Raw genomic sequence first — 9,739 nt, forward strand, 5'->3', positions numbered from 1 at the left:
ACACCACCTCTGATACACACACACTCACACCGCCTCTGATACACACACACTCACACCGCCTCTGATACACACACACTCACACCGCCTCTGATACACACACACACCACCGCAGAGACTCACAAACCCACACACACATTCAACATGGTTTCCCCTTTTACAATTTGTTAACCACAACAACCAAGTCATCTAGACCAAACCACATAATAATATAGAGATTTTGTTCCCATTTTAGCTGGCCTTTCATAGTCACCTGCACCAGGAGACCCTTACAGCATCTGTCCGAGACGTAGACTTGATCAGCACCCGGACTCCTCCCTCTCCTTTTCCCTCTCCTTTTCCCTCTCCTTTTCCCTGTCCTTTTCCCTCTTCCCTCTCCTTTTTTCCTTTTCCCTGTCCTCTCCTTTTCCCCTCCTTTTCCCCTGTCTTTTCCCTCTCCTTTTCCCTGTCCTTTTTTCCCTCTCCTTTTCCCTCTCCTTTTCCCTGTCCTTTCCTCTTCTCTCCCCATCACCCCATCTCCTTTTCCCTCTCCTTTTCCCTGTCCTTTTCCCTCTTCCCTCATCACCCCATCTCTCCTTTTCCCTCTCCTTTTCACTGTCCTTTTCCCTCTTCCCTCTCCCTCATCACCCCATCTCTCCTTTTCCCTCTCCTTTTCCCTGTCCTTTTCCCTCTTCCCTCTCCTTTCCCTGTCCTTTTCCCTCTTCCCTCTCCTTTTCCCTGTCCTTTTCCCTCTTCCCTCTCCTTTTCCCTCTCCTTTTCCCTCTCCTTTTCCCTCTCCTTTTCCCTGTCCTTTTCCCTCTTCCCTCTCCCTCATCACCCCATCTCTCCTTTTCCCTCTCCTTTTCCCTGTCCTTTTCCCTCTTCCCTCTCCCTCATCACCCCATCTCTCCTTTTCCCTCTCCTTTCCCTGTCCTTTTCCCTGTCCTTTGCCCTGTCCTTTTCCCTCTCCTTTTCCCTGTCCTTTTCCCTCTCCCTCATCACCCCATCTCTCCTTTTCCCTCTCCTTTCCCTGTCCTTTTCACTCTCCTTTCCCTGTCATTTTCCCTCTCCCTCATCACCCCATCTCTCCTTTTCCCTCTCCTTTTCCCTCTTCCCTCTCCCTCATCACCCCATCTCTCCTTTTCCCTCTCCTTTTCCCTGTCCTTTTCCCTCTTCCCTCTCCCTCATCACCCCATGTCACGAATCCCGCTTCCTGAGTCTGTGTTTGCCTGTGTTTCTGTCCTGGATTGTGTTTCCGGTGTCCTGGAACACACCCTGTCTGGTTGCCGGGCGAATTAGCTTGTTGGGAGATCATGTTCACCCGCACCTGTATCCCATCAGTAATCTGCACACCTGTCCTGATCATCACCTCTCCCCTTCAAAAGCTCTGACCTGACATCCATTCCCTGCCGGATCGTTAGCCATGAACAGTATGTTGTGCCCACGAACCAGCCTCCAGTTTATAGAGTTTGTTTTATTGTTTTGTACGTCTTGCTTGCCTTTAACTTACCGCCGTTTGTTTTGTCTACAGCCATTCACCCGGAACCCATACCCCATCCATGTCTGCTCGTCGCCAGTGTGTTGTTATCCATTGGATCTGCCTATCCACTCCCATCAACCCACCTCCGCTGCCCGCTCCTCCACCCGGAACTATCTACCTCCACGTTCTCATTAATTAATAAATACTCACCATCTTCTTACTCACCTTGTCCTGGTCTGCTTCTGGGTCCAATTCTGGTAAACCCTGACACCCCATCTCTCTTTTTCCCTCTCCCTCTCCTTTTCCCTGTCCTTTTCCCTCTTCCTTCTCCCTCATCACCCCATCTCTCTTTTTCCCTCTTCCCTCTCCTTCATCACCCCATCTCTCTTTTCCCTCTCCCTCTCCTTTTCCCTGTCCTTTTCCCTCTTCCCTCTCCCTCATCACCCCATCTCTCTTTTTCCCTCTCGCTCTCCTTTTCCCTGTCCTTCTCCCTCTTCCCTCTCCCTCATCACCCCATCTCTTTTTCCCTCTTCCCTCTCCCTCATCACCCCATCTCTCTTTTTCCCTCTTCCCTCTCCCTCATCACCCCATCTCTCTTTTTCCCTCTTCCCTCTCCCTCATCACCCCATCTCTCTCTTTTTCCCTCTTCCTCTCCCTCATCACCCCATCTCTCTTTTTCCCTCTTCCCTCTCCCTCATCACCCCATCTCTCTTTTTCCCTCTTCCCTCTCCCTCATCACCCCATCTCTCTTTTTCCCTCTTCCCTCTCCCTCATCACCCCATCTCTTTTTCCCTTTCCCTCTCCCTCATCACCCCATCTCTCTTTTTCCTCTCCCTCATCACCCCATCTCTCTTTTCCCTCTCCCTCATCACCCCATCTCTCTTTTTCCCTCTCCCTCATCCTCTCTTTTTCCCTCTCCCTCTCCCTCATCACCCCATCTCTCTTTTTCCCTCTTCCCTCTCCCTCATCACCCCATCTCTCTTTTTCCCTTTTCCCTCTCCCTCATCACCCCATCTCTCTTTTTCCCTCTCCCTCATCACCCCATCTCTCTTTTTCCCTCTCCTCATCACCCCATCTCTCTTTTTCCCTCTCCCTCATCACCCCATCTCTCTTTTTCCCTCTCCCTCATCACCCCATCTCTCTTTTTCCCTCTCCCTCATCACCCCATCTCTCTTTTTCCCTCTCCCTCATCACCCCATCTCTCTTTTTCCCTCTCCCTCATCACCCCATCTCTCTTTTCCCTCTCCCTCATCACCCCATCTCTCTTTTTCCTCTCCTCATCACCCCATCTCTCTTTTCCCTCTCCCTCATCACCCCATCTCTCTTTTTCCCTCTCCCTCATCACCCCATCTCTCTTTTTCCCTCTCCCTCATCACCCCATCTCTCTTTTTTCCTCTCCTCATCACCCCATCTCTCTTTTTCCCTCTCCCTCATCACCCCATCTCTCTTTTTCCCTCTCCCTCATCACCCCATCTCTCTTTTTCCCTCTCCCTCATCACCCCATCTCTTTTTCCCTCTCCCTCATCACCCCATCTCTCTTTTTCCCTCTCCCTCATCACCCCATCTCTCTTTTTCCCTCTCCCTCATCACCCCATCTCTCTTTTTCCTCTCCTCATCACCCCATCTCTTTTTTTCCCTTCCCATCTCTTTTTCCCTCTCCCTCATCACCCCATCTCTTTCCCTTTTCCTCTCCCTCATCACCCCATCTCTCTTTTCCCTCTTCCCTCTCCTTCATCACCCCATCTCTCTTTTTCCCTCTTCCCTCTCCTTCATCGCCCCATCTCTCTTTTTTTTCCCTCTCCCTCATCACCCCTCTCTTTTTCCCTCTCCCTCATCGCCCCATCTCTCCCCCTCCCCTCATCGCCCCATCTCTCTTTTTCCCTCTCCCTCATCGCCCCATCTCTCTTTTTCCCTCTCCTCATCGCCCCATCTCTCTTTTTCCCTCTCCCTCATCGCCCCATCTCTCTTTTTCCCTCTCCCTCATCACCCCCATCTCTCTTTTTCCCTCTCCCTCATCGCCCCATCTCTCTTTTTCCCTCTCCCTCATCGCCCCATCTCTCTTTTTCCTCTCCCTCATCGCCCCATCTCTCTTTTTCCCTCTCCCTCATCCCCATCTCTCTTTTTCCCTCTCCCTCATCGCCCCATCTCTCTTTTTTCCCTCTCCCTTCGCCCCATCTCTCTTTTTCCCTCTCCCTCATCGCCCCATCTCTTTTTCCCTCTCCCTCATCGCCCCATCTCTCTTTTTCCCTCTCCTCATCGCCCCATCTCTCTTTTTCCCTCTCCCTCGCCCCATTTTTTCCTCTCCCTCATCGCCCCATCTCTTTTTCCCTCTCCCTCATCACCCCATCTCTCTTTTTCCCTCTCCTCATCACCCCATCTCTCTTTTTCCCTCTCCCTCATCGCCCCATCTCTCTTTTTCCCTCTCCTCATCGCCCCATCTCTCTTTTTCCTCTCCCTCATCGTCCCATCTCTCTTTTTCCCTCTCCCTCATCACCCCATCTCTCTTTTTCCCTCTCCTCATCGCCCCCATCTCTTTTTCCCTCTCCTCATCGCCCCATCTCTCTTTTTCCCTCTCCCTCATCGCCCCCATCTCTCTTTTTCCCTCTCCTCATCCCCCCATCTCTCTTTTTCCCTCTCCCTCATCGCCCCATCTCTCTTTTTCCCTCTCCCTCATCGCCCCATCTCTTTTTCCCTCTCCTCATCACCCCATCTCTTTTTTCCCTCTCCTCATCGCCCCATCTCTCTTTTTCCCTCCCTCATCGCCCCATCTCTCTTTTTCCCTCTCCCTCATCATCTCTCTTTTTCCCTCTCCCTCATCGCCCCATCTCTCTTTTTCCCTCTCCCTCATCGCCCCATCTCTCTTTTTCCCTCTCCCTCATCGCCCCATCTCTCTTTTTTCTCCCTCTCCCCATCTCTCTTTTTCCCTCTCCCTCATCGCCCCATCTCTCTCTTTTTCTCCCTCATCGCCCCATCTCTCTTTTTCCCTCTCCCTCATCGCCCCATCTCTCTTTTTCCCTCTCCCTCTTCGCCCCATCTCTCTTTTTCCCTCTCCCTCATCGCCCCATCTCTCTTTTTCCCTCTCCCTCATCGCCCCATCTCTCTTTTTCCCTCTCCCTCATCGCCCCATCTCTTTTTCCCTCTCCCTCATCACCCCCCATCTCTCTTTTTCCCTCTCCCTCATCACCCCATCTCTCTTTTTTTTCCTCTCCCCCATCTCTTTTTCCCCCCTCATCGCCCCATCTCTCTTTTTCCCTCTCCCTCATCGCCCCATCTCTCTTTTTCCCTCTCCTTCGCCCCATCTCTCTTTTTCCCTCTCCCTCATCGCCCCATCTCTCTTTTTCCCTCTCCCTCATCGCCCCATCTCTCTTTTTCCCTCTCCCTCATCGCCCCATCTCTCTTTTTCCCTCTCCCTCATCGCCCCATCTTTTCCCCCATCGCCCCATCTCTCTTTTTCCCTCTCCCTCATCGCCCCATCTCTCTTTTTTCCCTCTCCCTCATCGCCCCATCTCTCTTTTTCCCTCTCCCTCATCGCCCCATCTCTCTTTTTCCCTCTCCCTCATCGCCCCATCTCTCTTTTTCCCTCCTCCCTCATCGCCCCATCTCTCTTTTCCCTCTCCTCATCGCCCCATCTCTCTTTTTCCCTCTCCTCATCACCCCCATCTCTCTTTTTCCCTCTCCTCATCGCCCCATCTCTCTTTTTCCCTCTCCCTCATCGCCCCATCTCTCTTTTTCCCTCTCCCTCATCGCCCCATCTCTCTTTTTCCCTCACCCCTCATCGCCCCATCTCTCTTTTTCCCTCTCCCTCATCGCCCCATCTCTCTTTTTCCCTCTCCCTCATCACCCCATCTCTCTTTTCCCTCTCCCTCATCGCCCCATCTCTCTTTTTCCCTCTCCCTCATCGCCCCATCTCTCTTTTTCCCTCTCCCTTTTCTCTCTTTTTCCCTCTCCTCATCGCCCCATCTCTCTTTTTCCCTCTCCCTCATCCCCCATCTCTTTTTCCCTCTCCCTCATCGCCCCATCTCTCTTTTTCCCTCTCCTCATCGCCCCATCTCTCTTTTTCCCTCTCCCTCATCGCCCCATCTCTCTTTTTCCCTCTCCCTCCTTCGCCCCATCTCTCTTTTTCCCTCTCCCTCATCGCCCCATCTCTCTTTTTCCCTCTCCCTTCGCCCCATCTCTCTTTTTCCCTCTCCCTCATCGCCCCATCTCTCTTTTTCCCTCTCCCCATCGCCCCATCTCTCTTTTCCCTCTCCTCATCGCCCCATCTCTTTTTCCCCTCACCCCATCATCTCTCTTTTTCCCTCTCCCCATCTCTCTTTTTCTCTCCTCATCGCCCCATCTCTCTTTTTCCCTCTCCCTCATCACCCCCATCTCTCTTTTTCCCTCTCCCTCATCGCCCCATCTCTCTTTTTCCCTCTCCCTCATCGCCCCATCTCTCTTTTCCCTCTCCCTCATCGCCCCATCTCTCTTTTTCCTCTCCCTCATCGCCCATCTCTCTTTTCCCTCTCTTCGCCCCATCTCGGAGTTTTTTCCCTCTCCCTCATCGCCCCATCTCTCTTTTTCCCTCTCCCTCATCGCCCCATCTCTCTTTTTCCCTCTCCCTCATCGCCCCATCTCTCTTTTTCCCTCTCCCTCATCGCCCCATCTCTCTTTTTCCCTCTCCCTCATTAGCCCCTTCTCTTTCCTCTCCCTTCGCCCCATCTCTCTTTTTTCTCCCTCATTCCCATCTCTCTTTTTCCCTCTTCCCTCTCCCTCATCACCCCATCTCTTTTTTTTTCCCTCTCCTTCATCGCCCCATCTCTTTTTCCCTCTCCTCATCACCCATCTCTCTTTTTCCCTCTCCCTCATCACCCCATCTCTCTTTTTCCCTCTCCCTCATCACCCCATCTCTCTTTTTCCCTCTTCCCTCTCCTCATCACCCCATCTCTTTTTCCCTCTTCCCTCTCCCTCATCACCCCATCTCTCTTTTTTCCCTCTTCCCTCTCCCATCTCTCTTTTTCCCTCTCCTCATCACCCCATCTCTCTTTTTCCCTCTTCCTCTCCTTCATCGCCCCATCTCTTTTTCCCTCTCCCTCATCACCCATCTCTCTTTTTCCCTCTCCCTCTCCTTTTCCCTGTCCTTTTCCCTCTTCCTCTCCCTCATCACCCCATCTGTCTTTTCCCTCTTCCCTCTCCCTCATCACCCCATCTCTTTTTCCCTCTCCTTCATCACCCCTGTCTCTCTCTTTTTCCCTCTCCCTCTCCTTCATCACCCCTGTCTCTCTCTTTTCCCTCTTCCCTCTCTCTTTTCCCTCTTCCCTCTCCTTCATCCCCGTCTCTCTCTTTTTCCCTCTCCTTCATCACCCCGTCTCTCTCTTTTTCCCTCTCCTTCATCACCCCGTCTCTCTCTTTTTCCCTCTCCTTCATCACCCCGTCTCTCTCTTTTTCCCTCTCCTTCATCACCCCCGTCTCTCTCTTTTCCCTCCTTCATCACCCCCGTCTCTCTCTTTTTCCCTCTCCTTCATCACCCCCGTCTCTCTCTTTTTCCCTCTCCTTCATCACCCCCGTCTCTCTCTTTTTCCCTCTCCTTCATCACCCCCGTCTCTCTCTTTTTCCCTCTCCTTCATCACCCCCCGTCTCTCTCTTTTTCCCTCTCCTTCATCACCCCCGTCTCTCTCTTTTTCCCTCTCCTTCATCACCCCCGTCTCTCTCTTTTTCCCTCTCCTTCATCACCCCGTCTCTCTCTTTTTCCCTCTCCTTCATCACCCCCGTCTCTCTCTTTTTCCCTCTCCTTCATCACCCCCGTCTCTCTCTTTTTCCCTCTCCTTCATCACCCCCGTCTCTCTCTTTTTCCCTCTCCTTCATCACCCCCGTCTCTCTCTTTTTCCCTCTCCTTCAACACCCCGTCTCTCTCTTTTTCCCTCTCCTTCAACACCCCCGTCTCTCTCTTTTTCCCTCTCCTTCATCACCGTCTCTCTCTTTTTCCCTCTCCTTCATCACCCCCGTCTCTCTCTTTTTCCCTCTCCTTCATCACCCCGTCTCTCTCTTTTTCCCTCTCCTTCATCACCCCGTCTCTCTCTTTTTCCCTCTCCTTCATCACCCCGTCTCTCTCTTTTTCCCTCTCCTTCATCACCCCCGTCTCTCTCTCTTTTTCCCTCTCCTTCATCACCCCGTCTCTCTCTTTTTCCCTCTCCTTCATCACCCCGTCTCTCTCTTTTTCCCTCTCCTTCATCACCCCGTCTCTCTCTTTTTCCCTCTCCTTCAACACCCCCGTCTCTCTCTTTTTCCCTCTCCTTCAACACCCCGTCTCTCTCTTTTTCCCTCTCCTTCAACACCCCGTCTCTCTCTTTTTCCCTCTCCTTCAACACCCCGTCTCTCTCTTTTCCCTCTCCTTCAACACCCCGTCTCTCTCTTTTTCCCTCTCCTTCATCACCCCCGTCTCTCTCTTTTTCCCTCTCCTTCATCACCCCCGTCTCTCTCTTTTTCCCTCTCCTTCATCACCCCGTCTCTCTCTTTTTCCCTCTCCTTCATCACCCCGTCTCTCTCTTTTTCCCTCTCCTTCATCACCCCCGTCTCTCTCTTTTTCCCTCTCCTTCATCACCCCTCGTCTCTCTTTTTCCCTCTCCTTCATCACCCCCGTCTCTCTCTTTTTCCCTCTCCTTCATCACCCCGTCTCTCTCTTTTTCCCTCTCCTTCATCACCCCCGTCTCTCTTTTTCCCTCTCCTTCATCACCCCCCGTCTCTCTCTTTTTCCCTCTCCTTCATCCGTCTCTCCCCTCTCTCTCTCTCTTTTCCCTCTCCTTCATCACCCCCGTCTCTCTCTTTTTCCCTCTCCTTCATCACCCCCGTCTCTCTCTTTTTCCCTCTCCTTCATCACCCCCGTCTCTCTCTTTTTCCCTCTCCTTCATCACCCCGTCTCTCTCTTTTCCCTCTCCTTCATCACCCGTCTCTCTCTTTTTCCCTCTCCTTCAACACCCCCGTCTCTCTCTTTTCCCTCTCCTTCATCACCCCCGTCTCTCTCTTTTTCCCTCTCCTTCATCACCCCCGTCTCTCTCTTTTTCCCTCTCCTTCATCACCCCGTCTCTCTCTTTTTCCCTCTCCTTCATCACCCCGTCTCTCTCTTTTTCCCTCTCCTTCATCACCCCCGTCTCTCTCTTTTTCCCTCTCCTTCATCACCCCCCGTCTCTCTCTTTTTCCCTCTCCTTCATCACCCCGTCTCTCTCTTTTTCCCTCTCCTTCATCACCCCCGTCTCTCTCTTTTTCCCTCTCCTTCATCACCCCCGTCTCTTTTTCCCTCTCCTTCATCACCCCCGTCTCTCTCTTTTTCCCTCTCCTTCATCACCCCCGTCTCTCTCTTTTTCCCTCTCCTTCATCACCCCGTCTCTCTCTTTTTCCCTCTCCTTCATCACCCCCGTCTCTCTCTTTTTCCCTCTCCTTCAACACCCCCGTCTCTCTCTTTTTCCCTCTCCTTCATCACCCCGTCTCTCTCTTTTTCCCTCTCCTTCATCACCCCCGTCTCTCTCTTTTTCCCTCTCCTTCAACACCCCCGTCTCTCTCTTTTCCCTCTCCTTCATCACCCCGTCTCTCTCTTTTTCCCTCTCCTTCATCACCCCGTCTCTCTCTTTTTCCCTCTCCTTCATCACCCCCGTCTCTCTCTTTTTCCCTCTCCTTCATCACCCCCGTCTCTCTCTTTTTCCCTCTCCTTCATCATCCCCCTCTCTCTCTTTTTCCCTCTCCTTCATCACCCCCGTCTCTCTTTTTCCCTCTCCTTCATCACCCCGTCTCTCTCTTTTTCCCTCTCCTTCATCACCCCCGTCTCTCTCTTTTTCCCTCTCCTTCATCACCCCCGTCTCTCTCTCTCCTTTTTCCCTCTCCTCTCATCACCCCGTCTCTCTCTTTTTCCCTCTCCCTCATCACCCCGTCTCTCTCCTTTTCCCTCTCCCTCATCACCCCGTCTCTCTCCTTTTTCCGCTCCTCTCATCACCCCCGTCTCTCTCCTTTTCCCGCTCCTCTCATCACCCCCGTCTCTCTCCTTTTCCCGCTCCCTCATCACCCCCGTCTCTCTCCTTTTCCCGCTCCCTCTATTTATCCCTTCTTCTCTGTATTCCTGTAACATGATGTCCTTTGGTGCTAGTTGATTCCCAGAGGTACCAGCCAGTATAATAGCCAATATAATAGGTGGCCTCCCTTGCTGGCTTCCTTTCTCCTCTCTTTAATAGTGAAGCATATGTAAAAATCAGGAATATACCTCAGCACACAATAGGAGCACCAGCCAGCACCGGAGTTTGTCATCCTGCAACACTAAGG

Source organism: Oncorhynchus tshawytscha, linkage group LG08 (assembly GCF_018296145.1).
Source record: "Oncorhynchus tshawytscha isolate Ot180627B linkage group LG08, Otsh_v2.0, whole genome shotgun sequence".
NCBI lineage: Eukaryota > Metazoa > Chordata > Actinopteri > Salmoniformes > Salmonidae > Oncorhynchus > Oncorhynchus tshawytscha.